This window comes from Topomyia yanbarensis, chromosome 2, assembly GCF_030247195.1.
Source record: "Topomyia yanbarensis strain Yona2022 chromosome 2, ASM3024719v1, whole genome shotgun sequence".
NCBI lineage: Eukaryota > Metazoa > Arthropoda > Insecta > Diptera > Culicidae > Topomyia > Topomyia yanbarensis.
The window spans coordinates 299,896,753-299,912,097 of NC_080671.1; the positions used below are offsets into that span (position 1 = coordinate 299,896,753).

The 15,345-nt window shown below is 38.1% G+C and overlaps 1 protein-coding gene across 16 annotated transcripts in view; it reads left to right on the forward strand.

Annotated features, from left to right (window-relative positions):
• The window catches only part of LOC131683354 (allatostatin-A receptor), a 79,103-nt gene that overhangs the window by 60,044 nt on the left and 3,714 nt on the right, over positions 1-15,345 (forward strand). The gene's annotated exons all lie outside the window — the stretch shown is intronic.

The following is a 15,345-nucleotide window of genomic DNA, read 5'->3' on the forward strand; positions in this document are numbered from 1 at the left end:
AACCGCGTAAGGGGTAAACCCAGCCACCCCGAAGAGAGTGAGTGTATACTATACACTGTATAGGCGTATAAGTGGACTGCCTCATGCCAAGACGGGACGGTCGTAGCGTAGTATGTTGGGACTTAGCTATCGATGCCTCATGGCGTGGCAGAGGAGTGAAAGGGTGAGCATCCAAGTCAGTCTCACACGGTATGTTAAGGGTGAGCACAAAAGTCAGCCTCACATGGTATGGTAGAGGCTAGCACAAAAGTAAGCCTAGCAAGGAATGAAAACTACAAGGGGCAGCCCTATGGGGTTGTACGAACTGTAGACGTAGGACTATACTACTTAATTTAAAATATTTATTTTCTTAGTACTTAGTGTGTGGGAAAAACACCCGGACCGGTGAAGAAAAATCAAATTTTAGACAATATAATCACATCTCATGTATAGACCAAGCTTTCTAGTTGCTCTCAAACGGATCCTAAAAGTTCAAACACCCTTGGATAACCCTAAGTTTGTAGATGTGTTTCGATGCCACAGGATTGTAAAATGGTTAATGAAAATTCAATTCTTCCGTGACAATTGTTTTTGCCTGCAAAATGCCCTGTGTGTATGCAAAGCTCATGATTTGTTGGGATATTAGCATTGATCAGAAAAATGCTTTCTAACGCTGCGTATTGCATACATACAGGACATTTTGCAAGTCACCAGAAGCTGTTCATTTTACCACCGCCACATGTTCAATTTACTCACTCGCTATAAACATGTCTCATTTTTGGACATGGTTAGAAATCAAGAATCATGTTTGAAAAAATGTGTTTATGACGAAGTATTTTTACCAGATATGTACAAAACATGTCTAACAAGAAACATATAAGGTGATTGTAATATCTCATTCACTTATTAGTTAGAAAATAATGACTTTGCTTAACGTGTTCATTTTACCGCCAGTTCCCCTACCTACCAACACATTCGTCACAAACACAAGCACACAATGCAAAATGAGTCAACGCTGATGATGATGGGTAGAGCGAAAGAGACAACTAGTACCACCACGACACTATTAGCGCATTTCACCAAAATTCAACGCGGCCATTCCCAATTGAAAGGAACGGCCGCGCTTAGCCCATCTGTCATAATATCGTGATTTTGCATAGCGAAGGGCTGAATGATAACACATTTTGTTCCAAAAACAGCCCTGCGTTATGCAACACTTTGTGCAGGTTGATTATACCAGTTGCAAGTGGGGCCAAATTCACCAAGTTCCGTAAAATTCCTTTTAAATTACAGAATTGATAAAATTGCTGGGATGAGCTAAACTAATTAATCAAATCCTGTTTTAAAAACTGTCCTTGCGTTTAAACCAAAATGGGAAGCTTATTACTACCACTACATTACTTACATTAATTTCAAGCGCAAATAGCAAATACATGTGCTAGTTAAACCAAAAATTTACTGGCAACATTACAGCGGCATTTAAGAAGCAGTTGGAGCGGTCGCCTGTTGGACGACACAGGGTAGCGTCCCTCCACAGCCAGTGTAACGGACTTCTAGCTCAGCTACACTGGCTGTAAAAACACAGCGCAGCGATCTGCTTCGCCAGCCGTTCAACAGGGAACTGAGCCAAGTCCGTTCTTTAAATAGTCGATGATGACGTCATTCTTAGAAGCGTTGTGCGCTAGGTACACCAAACCGTCGTACAGGGCTTGGGAAGCGCTATCTTCTGTGTGTTAATGCGCGATATTTTGACAAGGTTGTATATTATTTAATTTTTTAATGCTATAATATCAAAAATCTTTGGGTTTATCTATTGGAATCTATTCTTAGAAGTATTTCAGGGCGATTTGCGCAAAAAATTTGAAAATTTATCGTGAGATGGCTGAATTATATGCGTTTAAAATTGGACCACTTTTCGTTACATACTATTTTTGTAGAATTTGCAGAGTGCACCCCCATATCGAAAACAAAGACGTAGTCCTACGTCAAAATCATTTGTTCGAGTTACATTTCCGGCCAGATCAAAAAAAAATTATTTCGAGAAAAACACGGTTAACGTTTTCAGTATACTCGAGGTATACATAAGAGGCGTTGCGAAAAAATTTGAATATTTATTTATTGTTTTCGCGATTCATTTTTTGAAATACCATTTTCAGCATCCTAAAGCACCAGTAAACAAAATTCAACCAATAAATGAAAATTAATTGTTTTAAAAAACCTACAGTGCTGTAACCCCTTGAAAGCACTGTACCGGTCAAATAGAAGCGCCTCTAAATTTGCGACGTTATTTTTTTTTAATAACGCGCTACAGAAAAAAAACAAGTAACAATGTGAATTCTCGTGAACGTTATCTTGTTTTATGTGGACTTTATCTCGGAAAAGTTGGACATCGGATAAGCCTCTTCTCGCGTGAGTGAGAGAGAGAATTACAAACGTGTGTAATACCAGGACATTACTTGTAATGGATTACTTTACTTTTTGGTGTCGCTAAATTCGCAATCAAAATAAGTTAAGTTACCATTGAGTTATTCAGTCGAACAAAAAATAGGCCGTTCCTAATGTGAATGTACAAATTCCGTCTTACATCTGTTATACGATTAATCTGATACTACAGATCATTATAAAACTTTGTTTATACCAACCGATACATTGATACGTAAAACGTTTTCCTTGTTTGCCCCTAGCCTCGAATACTTCAGTTTTCCCACGGTAGTGTAACAACACTCTATAAACTCGCAAGCTTTACCAAGCAACTATGAAATCTTCAGTATAAAATCATACGCTTGAAATAAGCCACCGCCATCCACACAACACAACGCAACAACCTATGCAAATTAAATCAATCTCACCCGCAATGCCGCTTGTAAGACGAAAACAAACCAAAGATCACACGCCAGTGAAACCACGCCAGTGCACAGTGGTTTTTTTGCCAAAAACACGCGATTAATTATTTACACACAAACGGTCAATTTTAGATCAATTTCTTTCCTGCACACGCATACGTAAAAAGAGAATCCAGCGAGGAACAGATGAACAATTCCACTTAATGAAAAATGCATACTAAGCAGCGGAAAGCACTTCCTAAACCGTCCATAACAGCACCGGAGACAACAGTAGACAAATGGAATAAATTGGATTTTGTAGTTCATTTGTTGTACTAATGTTTATAACTATAGCTGGTTGCCCGTTTTCGCCCGTTCAAAATTTGTTGCTATTGGAAATAGCACTATTTTTTTCAAAAATTGCTAAATAACTTCGACGATAGAAGAGCTAGAACAAAACGTTCTTCTAAAGAGTTTCGGGTGACATTGACGCAAATAACTTTGTAGAACATTCTTAATTCATAGGTACGATACCAAAAAAGTTATATTAAAAAAATGATTTTAAGGGGTCATCCACAAACAAGGCACTATAACTTCACAAGTATTGAATATACAATTTTGGACTTTTAAGCAAAGTTGTTCGCAAAAAGTAGCTCTACAACATTGCAGAACATATGATCTCATTATCTATACATTTTAAAAAAATGAGAAAAATATCTCACTTTTAGGGAGATTAATCACTCAATGTACTAAACCAGAAGAAAGGTCTTGAAATACTGATAAAACTTTCAGAAGACATTATTGATCTAAACTTGACCGTTTTTGTGTAAATAATTAATCGCGTGTTTTTGGCAAAAAAACAACTGTGCAGTGAATACACCACAGCGACTCTGGGGCGCGCGCGGTGGCGAATTTATTGTCGCGCTTATAATAAAATCTCACATTGCGCGCGTCCGAAAGGTGCATCAAATATAGCCGCAGTTGCTCCGCAAGCCGATTTCAGTGGAGTCACTAACCAATGAGGCAGTCGAACATAAGCGAACTATATAGGAGTGATAAGCAGTCTCTATTACAAATAAATGTAGAGGGTATTCTCTTGCTTTGTTTGCTTATTTTTCTGCCTCCTGTGTGCTTTTCGAACGCTCCAAAGAAAAATCTTCCTATGAATTTGTATAGGCGGCTGTCACGCGTCTATCTGAATTGAGCTTTCATATAATCGCATATCGAGCGATTATCCTGCAAGGCACAATATCTGAGCACGCCACAGAGAATTTCAAGAGCTCTTCTCCACACTCTAGATCGTTCCAGTGTTGGGTGTATGAAAATTTACCTCTGCCATCAACGTGCGCTTACACATATCAATGGTGTATATGAACGAAAGAGAAGCGCTCCCATTTTGCTTGCCAGAGTGTGGGGAGTAATTTCAATTTCTCTTTACTGCACAGAGGATAGGGACATCACTGGCTGAAAGTAAGCGTTCGAATACAGTGGATGTGTGAATGGTGTCTGGCTGTTTCGCGCTGTATGAGGTATTGAATCATTACAATTCACATATATGTCTGTAGAAAAGCAATACTTTCAAAATGCTTACAATGAAATTTAATGTGAATATAATTTATTTCCTAGAATAATGCTTTTATTGATAATGCTTCTCATAATTGCCGGTATTGTCCCCCCCGTGCGGTAGAAGTCAAACCAAAACAATCATCACTCACTGGCGGCTGTTTCATTCATTTCGTATTGTCTAATTCATGCGTGGTTGTGTTAGTGCGACAGTTGAGGTTAAATGTTGTTGGACCTTGGGGGTTGAGGTTAAGTTAGCTGAAGGATAACATTCTCATTCCCCGCCTTTATGCATTATATCTGTGCGCAATTCACAGACAGTGAATGACTCGATTAATTTTTGACAAACTGGTTGACAATGAAGTGTCAGCGACTATTCTCGCGACTACTCGACCGAACGAATACTTTAACCGTCCGTGTTCAGATAGAGATTAAACGCACAATACAAAGCTTCAAAAATACAGGAATACTAGAATACTAAAAATGCAGAATATAAAAACACAAGAATACTATACCACAAAAATACAAAAGTTCAAAAATGCAAAGATACAAAAACACAACAATACAAAAACACAATAATATAAAAATACGAGAACACAAAAATACAAGAGCATAAAAATATAAGAATAAAATAATGCAAAAATACAGTTGGAGCGGTCGCCTGTTGGACGACACAGGGTAGCGTCCCTCCACAGCCAGTGTAACGGACTTCTAGCTCAGCTACACTGGCTGTAAAAACACAGCGCAGCGATCTGCTTCGCCAGCCGTTCAACAGGGAACTGAGCCAAGTCCGTTCTTTAAATAGTCGATGATGACGTCATTCTTAGAAGCGTTGTGCGCTAGGTACACCAAACCGTCGTACAGGGCTTGGGAAGCGCTATCTTCTGTGTGTTAATGCGCGATATTTTGACAAGGTTGTATATTATTTAATTTTTTAATGCTATAATATCAAAAATCTTTGGGTTTATCTATTGGAATCTATTCTTAGAAGTCTTTCGGGGCGATTTGCGCAAAAAATTTGAAAATTTATCGTGAGATGGCTGAATTATATGCGTTTAAAATTGGACCACTTTTCGTTACATACCATTTTTGTAGAATTTGCAGAGTGCACCCCCATATCGAAAACAAAGACGTAGTCCTACGTCAAAAAGGTGAGCACAAAAGTCAGCCTCATGTGGAGTGTTTGAGAGTGAATCAAGGTGCGATAGAGAGAGCACCCAAGTAAGCATCATACAGGACGTATGAACGCGTGAGTGAGAGTGAATGAGTACATTAATTACAGCCATCCCCCCAGAAGTAATACCGAGAGGTAGTTCCTAGGAGGAACGATGGCGGAGCCCAATGGAGTTTAGTCGGTATTAATGGCAGCGTCACCATTCGAGCCCGACAAGCCCCCAGTACACCCCGTGCGGTAGCTTGGACACCTTCCAATAGCACGTGTACTGGGCTAGGACGTACAGGTCTTCTCATTGTAAAAAAAACACGTAACATGCATAATACCAAATCATTCAAACTAATTAAATCAATATAAAATACTAGCTGACCCGGCAAACTTCGTCCTGCCGAAAACAGTATTCATCTTTGAAATTATTTCGAGCATTCACGATATCAACAAAATGAAGAACAAATTGCGCAAATCCATCATGCCGTTCTTAAGTGATGCGCGGTCTTACGTACGCCAAATTAGTTTTATATATATATATATATATATAGATGTGCTCATATATGAGAAAAGCATAATTGCACTAATAGGAGGATTATCAAAGATTTACAGATTTTATTTGTATCTAGCATTGTTCTACATAAAATTTCCAACAAAATGAAGAACAAATTACGCAAATCCATCATGCCGTTCTTAAGTGATGCGCGGTCTTGCGTACGCCAAATTAGTTTTATATATATATATAGATGAGCTCATATATGAGAAAAGCATAATTGCACTAATAGGAGGATTATCAAAGATTTACAGATTTTATTTGTATCTAACATTATTCTACATAAAATTTCCAACAAAATGAACAAATTGCGCAAATCCATCATGCCGTTCTTAAGTGATGCGCGGTCTTACGTACGCCAAATTAGTTTTATATATATATATAGAAGATGCGCTCATATATGAGAAAAGCATAATTGCACTAATAGGAGGATTATCAAAGATTTACAGATTTTATTTGTGTCTAATATTGTTCTACATAAAATTTCCAACAAAATGAAGAACAAATTACGCAAATCCATCATGCCGTTCTTAAGTGATGCGCGGTCTTACGTACGCCAAATTAGTTTTATGTATATATCTATCTATATATATATATATATATATATATATATATATATATATATATATATATATATATATATATATATATATATATATATATATATATATATATATATATATATATATATATATATATATATATATATATATATATATATATATATATATATATATATATATATATATATATATATATATATATATATATATATATATATATATATATATATATATATATATATATATATATATATATATATATATATATATATATATATATATATATATATATATATATATATATATATATATATATATATATATATATATATATATATATATAAAAGTCAATGTTTCTATGTATATGATTTATAGACTCCCAAACGGCTTAACCGATTTCCGTAAAAATTTGCACACAGTAGGTATTTGGTATGGGGCGTGTTTGTGTGCTATTAGTTAGAGATTATCTGCCCGCCAGATGGCGCTTTGGAACAAATTGTGTTTTCCTCCTATTTCGCAGAGTATCGCAGCAACGCGCGATGGGTATTAGCTAGTAAAATCTAAAATATTACAATTGTATATTTAAATCCACTTTGAAAATGTGTCACTTTCAGCGGTTCCTCTTCGCTATCGTTGAATTAGGAAACGTTTTCGGTGATACTTTTGAAAACTGTGGATTCTGTTTAATTTTAAACATTAGAGATGAACTAATGATATTGAAACTTGATAGACAACCCAAGGAATGTAATAGTTGCATCACACCCAACAAATGCAGAGAAACCAGGCAGTGCAGGAGGAAAATACATTGACAGGGTCTAAAATAGGTGGGGGTCCAAATTAGGTTGGTTACCCTAGAACAATAAAGGTGCTTTTCTTTTTTCGTTTTTCAAATATTTGACTTTTGTTTTACCTACCCTGAGATGATAACATGCTGGCCAGGTTTGCTAGAAACGTGTACTGCCCATAAAAGTATAAGAGTCCCATATGGATTTTTGTCGAAAATGAGTTATCTGTTGGATGGTATTCTGTATCACCACTGAATCACAATGCACAAATAAGATTGCCAGGTTTGTTTAGAAAATATCGAAAAAAAACTTATGCTTTTATGGGCAGTGTAGTATATGATAAAAATGGTAATTAATTAGTGCAAAACAATTTTGGAAAAATATTCATTGTTATGTGTATTATAGCCGCCTATCTAAATAAGATAAAGAAATTGGCAGCAGTGCCAACCTCGCATACTGTTAACTGCCGTCTATTATTTGCACAAGCGAGGCAAGAAAACTAAAAAATAAAAAGCCAGTCTCGTCTTGTCTTAGCATCAAGATGAAGAAAAAGAAAGGTGGGAATCTGAGCGCTAGCTTAGTCAGTTAGAGCCGATTTTTTCACCCTCGCTTATGTAGGGTTGACATTAGTGCTGGTTGCCATCTGCTGGTGCCATCATACTGGCAACCAGTACGCTACCAGCATAATGTAAACGTATGCCATCTGCTGGTATCAGCTGCTGACAAGCGTTGACATTATGTTGGTAGCATGCTGGTTGCCAGCATGCTGACACAAGCAGATGGTAACCAGCACTAATGTAAACTGGGCATTAGCGCTTAAGCCAGGTTAAAACGTACTGGTGAAACTGGTTTAAAAGTTAAGCGAAGGTGAAGAAATCGGCCCTTAGTGTCGGATTCTGATCAGACGAAGGTGAAAAGCATATTCCATAACTTATTTAGTTATAGGGGACTATACTGTTTAGAACACGAAAAAAATAGGCATATTTCGGGATTTTTTCTCTAGACGCAAAAAAGAGGTAAATTGTAATCTTGTAAAATGGGATATACAGTACTAGTAGTAAAATATTTTTTTCAAGTTATTTTGTCACAAGATGGCGGCTGTGCAGCATTTTCCCGTAGACGGCTCTTTTTGGATAGGGTCCACGGCCGGAAACCTATCACCCGTAATTTTTCACCTAGAGCTTAAAACCAAAGTTTTTGCTATTCCTCATAACAATATCAAGCGACGTACGTAGGATTTTTTCAATACTGTGATTTTTCGCGAAATGACACTCTTTTTAGTAAAAAATCGCTTAAAATGTCATAAAAATCGACAAAAATTGTTATTTAAAAATCTAACCATTAAAAAAATAAAATCATGCGTACGTCGCTGAAGAAATCAATTCTGAATATAATTTAATATAATATGCAGTAAAAATTACAAAATTATAGAAAATCATTTGTTCGAGTTACTTTTTCGGTAGGCTCCAAAAATGTGATTTCAAGAAAAACGCTGTTACAACTTTCAGTGCGCTCGTGGTATACATAAGAGGCGTTACGATAGAATTGAAAATTAGAACGTTTAGCATTTATTGTCACCTGCGGGTTTTTGTTATATCATTTTCAAGAACCTGAAGTACATTTTGAGGCAATAATTTTTTTTAGATATTTTAAGAAAAATGCTTTTGGAGTTGGTAGTCGGTTGGTCGTGTGTGAAGTGAAATCCCCAAATTGCATTTCGGGACGTATTTTGGGCGTTTTATCACTGGAAAAGTGCACCAAGAGATCGTCGGATAGTCAGAGATTATGGAGTGCGCCGGAGGAAATTGATTCCTGGAGTGTGATGGCCCGAAAAAGCGCTTCTCAGGGGTTTTCCTTTCCCGCATAAGCATCGTCAGGAGCAAAAACAAGCGGGGCTGCCGAAGACAAGATGTAGTTCTCTGTGTGTTATTGGTGACATAGAAAAACTGGTATATTTTTCTATAAACATACTCTAATTTATATATCAATTATATTCAATTAAATACACTAAATTTGTGTCGATTTCTTACCTCATGTAAGGAATCGAAAGTGTTACTTTAATGTTATAATCCAATTGATATAAACATTACATTAAGACGGGGCTGGTTAATGGAACGGTTTGCCCTGTATACGAAACTAGCTGACCCGGCAAACTTCGTCCTGCCGAAAACAGTATTCATCATTGAAATTATTTCGCGCATTCATGATATCAACAAAATGAAGAACACATTACGCAAATCCATCACGCCGTTTTTAAGTGATGTGTGGTCTTACGTACGCCAACTTTGTTTTATATATATAGATGTGCACATATATGAAAAAAGCATAATTGCACTAATAGGAGGATTATCAGAGATTTACATATTTTATTTCTATCTAACATTGTTCTACATAAAATTTCCAACAAAATGAAGAACAAATTGCACAAATCCATCATGCCGTTCTTAAGTGATGCGCGGTCTTACGTACGCCAACTTTGTTTTATATATATAGATGTGCACATATATGAAAAAAGCATAATTGCACTAATAGGAGGATTATCAAAGATTTACAGATTTCATTTCTATCTAACATTATTGTACATAAAATTTCCAACAAAATGAAGAACAAATTGCGCAAATCCATCATGCCGTTCTTAAGTGATGCGCGGTCTTACGTACGCCAACTTTGTTTTATATATATATATAGATGGGTAATCGGAAAATTAATTGAGCTAGCACCTACCTAAATCCTGAAATCAAGTTATTTGCAGGTATGTATATAAATACATGGAAATAACTTTTTTCCGTTTTTTATTTCGACTATGTTAGTCACATTTTCTTTTTTACATTTTAACGACATTCAATTAGCTAGAGATTACTGGGTAGGGAAAGTTATGAAAATTAGAGCCATAGTACTCAAGTGAGAGCAAGGATGTGAAGTAAACAGATCGGAAAACTAGAAGTGGCAGGGTCATTAGAACAGGCTAATTATCGTACGGGCTTAATCTTTGTCTTCTGTTAATGAGGGTCGAGCTTTAGTTATACTGCGTAAGCTCGACCCTCATTAACAGAAGGCAAAGATTAAGCCCGTACGATATTAAGCCTGTTCTAATGAACATGCCACTTCTAGTTTTCCGATCTTTTTACTTCACATCCTTGATCTCCCTTGAGTACTATGGCTCTAATTTTCATAACATTCCCTACCCAGTAATCTCTAGCTAATTGAATGTCGTTAAAATGTAAAAAAACATGGAAATAACTTTTTTCTATAAACCGCTGCCGGACAGTGGAAGATAGGATGGTTAACACACACATACAATAAAAAAATTAGATATTTTAAAAATGCTACAGTGGTGTAACTTCTTAATGGAGAAAAAATAGTTCTTACTAGAGATGCTTTCAGCCGAATACCGCATATTTAATGTTTAATTATTCGGCATACCGCATATTCGGCTTAAATTAAAATCGGCTGGTATTCGGCCCGAATATTCGGTCGACCGAATATTCGGTGCATCTCTAGTATTTTGTATATATGTATTTTCTTTTATTTTTTTTTAAATATTTGAATATTGGACCATTACTAATCATATTCGGCCGAAAGTCGTTTTTTATTATTCAGCGTACCGTATATTCGGCTTAAATCAAAATCGGCTGGTATTTGGCCCGAATATTCGGTCGATCGTATATTTGGTGCATCTCTAGTTTTTACCAAAATTGTTCTCCTCAAAAAGAATTATAGCACAGTGTATCTTGCATTGACAATGATCTTTTTTTCTTGCGGTACCACGCGGTTGACTAGGAGTTTGCTCAGAAACACAAATTGTGTCTCCGTTTTTTGGAGCTAGCGTCAATCCGGCGCTAGCTTAGTCCGTTAACTAAGTTAGTGTCGGATTCTGATGAGACAAAGTCGAAAAGCAAATTCCATACAACTTAAATTAAATCTTTTTCTGATAAGGAAGCTAAAAAATTTTTAAAAGTATTCCAAAACCCTCATGGGAGGGGTTTGAACCCCCAAAACCATACCCTGGCGCGCGGGCCACATAAGTTAGTTTATAAGATTTGTTTAGCTCCTTATTCACATGACATGACAGGGCTTAAAATTTCCTACTGCAAAAATCACTTAAGTGAGGAAGCATATTATAGCTTAATAATGATTATTTGAATCATGCGTAAGCAATAGTGATGAACAGTCACCAATTATGGCTGAACACCTACAAACTTAGACCGAATCGATGTTTTTCTCGGATGTCGAACTCATCCGCGAAACGCCAAAACATAAAAAATCAAAATGTCTCTTGGTATGGTAGGATTACCGTGCCCTAATTCATATTAGCACCTCTATTCATCTCACCCATTTAAACGCATTAGTTAGAGCAGTATCTGCTATCTCTATTCAACGCATTAGCTCAAATGGTAGGATGAATAAGGGTGCGTTGTCCTCGACTTTTCGTTTCGCTCAAACGCGGGCATTTGACGTTTTCCAAGCCAGAATTTTTATGGAACTGCTTCTTAAGGAATGAAGCAAAGCTGTGGACTATACATGCGCAATCCGATCACTGTAAGCCTAGTTATCAGAGAAATAATGTGACATCCTGACTAATGAGATGAAAAAGGGAGCGTCTACCCTAAATTACAAATAAAATCCCGTATGTTTTTGAGGAGAGGAGAAAAGCGTGCTCTGGTGTTAAAATCATAATTTACATTTTGGGCATTTTATACATTTTCGCGTGTTCATTTTGTTTATTTAAGCATCATATAGCTTTTATTCGTTTAATTTTTATAACTCATAATTCATGTCGCTCCTTGACATATTAAGCGTTTTGTTAATTTTATTAATTGTACACTGTTATTGATTTTTTTCGTTATTTTATTTAAATTATTCATTAACTTTATTTTCTTTACTTTATTCGCTTTGATAGTTGATTCGCTTAATTCATTTTTCTCGTTATTTGTTTATATTTGTTTATTTGTTGTACCGTCACCAACAGACCCCTTGGCCCCAATGGTGGTTACTTAAACTAATTACATTTCAGAATACGAATTATTTTAGTTTTTGTCGAATTCCTTGTCAGGTTGAAGTCAAACGCCGTCGCCACACTGTTAAACACACACACGTCCGGTAACAGCTCTCTGGCGCCCATAGTTAGTTCTCCTGAATGGGACTCGCAGAAGAGAGTTATTGCGCAGAGCTCGAACGCGAGCTTGAAGATCGAGGCGTCCGAGGATTGTAGGGCAATCCACCCTGGCAGACAGTAAGTCCGAGACGAACAGGGCTCGAGAGCAGTCCCTCCGGATGCTTAGAGTATCGAGCTGTATGAACTGACAACGGTTTTCGTAGCTCGGCAGCTGAAATCTGTTTTGCCAAGGAAGATGTCGGAGTGCAAAGCGTATGAACCGGCGTTGGACGGCCTCGATTCTGTCGACACCGTTCTGGTAGTAGGGGTTCCAAACAGCAGAACAATATTCCAGTGTTGAGCGAACCAGCGCACAATAGAGAGATTTTAAACAGTATACGTCCTTAAAGTTTTTCGCTATTCGGAAGGTGAACCCAAGCTGTCTTGAAGCCTTATCCACAATGGATGATGTATGTGGTTTGAACGTTAGTGCCGAATCCATGATGACTCCGAGATCCTTGACGTTAGAGTGTCTTGGAATATTCGAGTCGAAGAGATGATAGTTAAACTGAATCGGATGGCGTTTCCGCGTGAACGTAACGATTGAGCATTTGCTCGGGTTTAAAACCATTCTGTTTAGATCACACCACGTACTAAAGCTGTCCAGTTCCCTCTGAAGAAGCTCGGCATCGGTTTTATCCCGTATTTGTTGAAAATTTTTCATGTCGTCGGCAAAAGAAAGGCGGGGTCCTTGTAATTTGATGTTGACGTCATTAAAGTAGAGGAGGGATATCACTGGACCGAGATGGCTTCCTTGTGGGATGCCGGATGTAGCGAAGAATGGTGTAGATAGACAGTCCTTAATGCTGATTTGGAGTTGCCTTCCATCGAGGTAGGAACGAAACCAGCGCAGAAGTTGTCCATGAATACCGAGTTTGTCCAGCTTCGCTATTGCGATATCATGATTGATTTTGTCGAAGGCCGCAGACAGATCCATGTAAATAGCATCGGTTTGCAATCCGTCAGCGAATCCATCCATTGCATATGTTGTGAACGAGAGCAGGTTAGTCGTTGTCGATCGTTTAGGCATAAATCCGTGTTGATCGTCTGCAATGTAGTGTTTGCAGTGAAAGAAAAGAGGGTCTAAGACAACCAGCTCGAATAGTTTTGATACTGCACTTAAACACGAGATTCCTCGATAATTGTCAATGTTCGATTTGTTTCCTTTTTTGTGAACTGGAAACATGTGCGCTGCTTTCGCTGCAGGAAGGGAATGTTCCAGTATTGAGTGATAGCACAAAGACTCGCCGAAGTGGTTCAAGAAGCCCGCTGATGCACTTTTTGACAAAAATTGAGGGAACGCCATCTGGGCCCGGGGAACTAGATGCTTTCAGCTTGGAATTTGCTGCAAGAATGGCAGCATTATCGACACAAATTCGGTTGATGGTTCGTCCTCGAGAAGGAATTAGATTTGAAGCGGCAGCGACTTGTTGTGGGGAAAGGTTCTCGTCGGAAAAAACGCTTGAAAATTTGTCGGAAAACAATTGGCAAATTTCCTTAGTGTCGGTGCCTAAAACTCCATTTAATGACATACAAGATGGTAACCCGGATTCTTTTCGCGGCTCGTTCACATATTTCCAAAACGACTTGGGCTTGGATTTCAGTTGACGTTCGACGTTTCGCTGATATCTAAAAAAGGCACGTCTGCTTTGCTGTTTGTATTCGTGGTTGAGTTGAAAGTAGTGGTTTCGTAATGCAAGTGTCTTATGCTTCGAGAACTTTTTAAATGCGGCTCGTTTGGCAGTTTTTAATCGTCTAAGCGCTGTTGATTGCCAGGGAGGGTGTTGTTCGTTTTGGCACATGACGGTCGATTAGGTAGTTAAGAATATTAGAAAACGTCATCGCTGCTTCGTTCGCGTCATCATTGTTAAGATTTTGGTCCCAGTTTATATCCAACAGCGTGCTAACGATGCTGTCCTAGTCAGCGTTTTTAAAATCGTAGACGATAGAGCTTGAGACGTCTTCAAAACTCACTCCTAGATTACCAGCGAGTACAAGATGTAGTGGGGGATGATGGCGCACATGCTGGACTAAAGGTGTCGGAGCGGCACAGCAGTACGGAGCATAGTCCCGGGCACTTACAAAGCAGAGGTCCAATGTACGTCCGTTCTCGTTGATGATATTATTAATTTGCCGAAGAGTTGCGCTACTGTAGTTGTCCAAGATACAACTGGCATTGTTGATAAGCACAGATTTTTCGATATCCAATCGTAGAAATCCATTACTTGCTGGGCACCAGGTCAAGCCAGGTATGTTAAAGTCGCCCAGTATAACATTATCATCAGACGGGGCAGCGATCAAGGTGATAAAAGAAACGGAGGAAAGATGTACATCGATCAGGCTGTAATCACGAATTCGGTCAGGTGGAAAATACACGACACACAGGAAGAGATTGCGATCGGCAAGTTTCACTGATATCCACACTTGCTCGAAGCTCTCCCACCGCTCATCGTTGATCACTCGGGCTTTTATACCATGGCGAACGGCGATGAGTACACCACCACCTGATGTCTTGCGGATGTTGAGGGCATTGCGATCACAGCGGAAGACATCAAATGTTGAACCAAACACCTGGCGAGACAGAGTACGGTTATTGAGCCACGTCTCGGTTAAGGCGATGACGTCATAACAGCAGCCCGTGGTCGCGAGCAAATATCTGTTCGTTGATGAATTTAAGCCACCAACATTCTGGTAGTAAATCTCGATGTTATTGGATGACGGTTCAGGTTCTGCAGAGGGCGAATCAACTGCATCGCGCCCCAG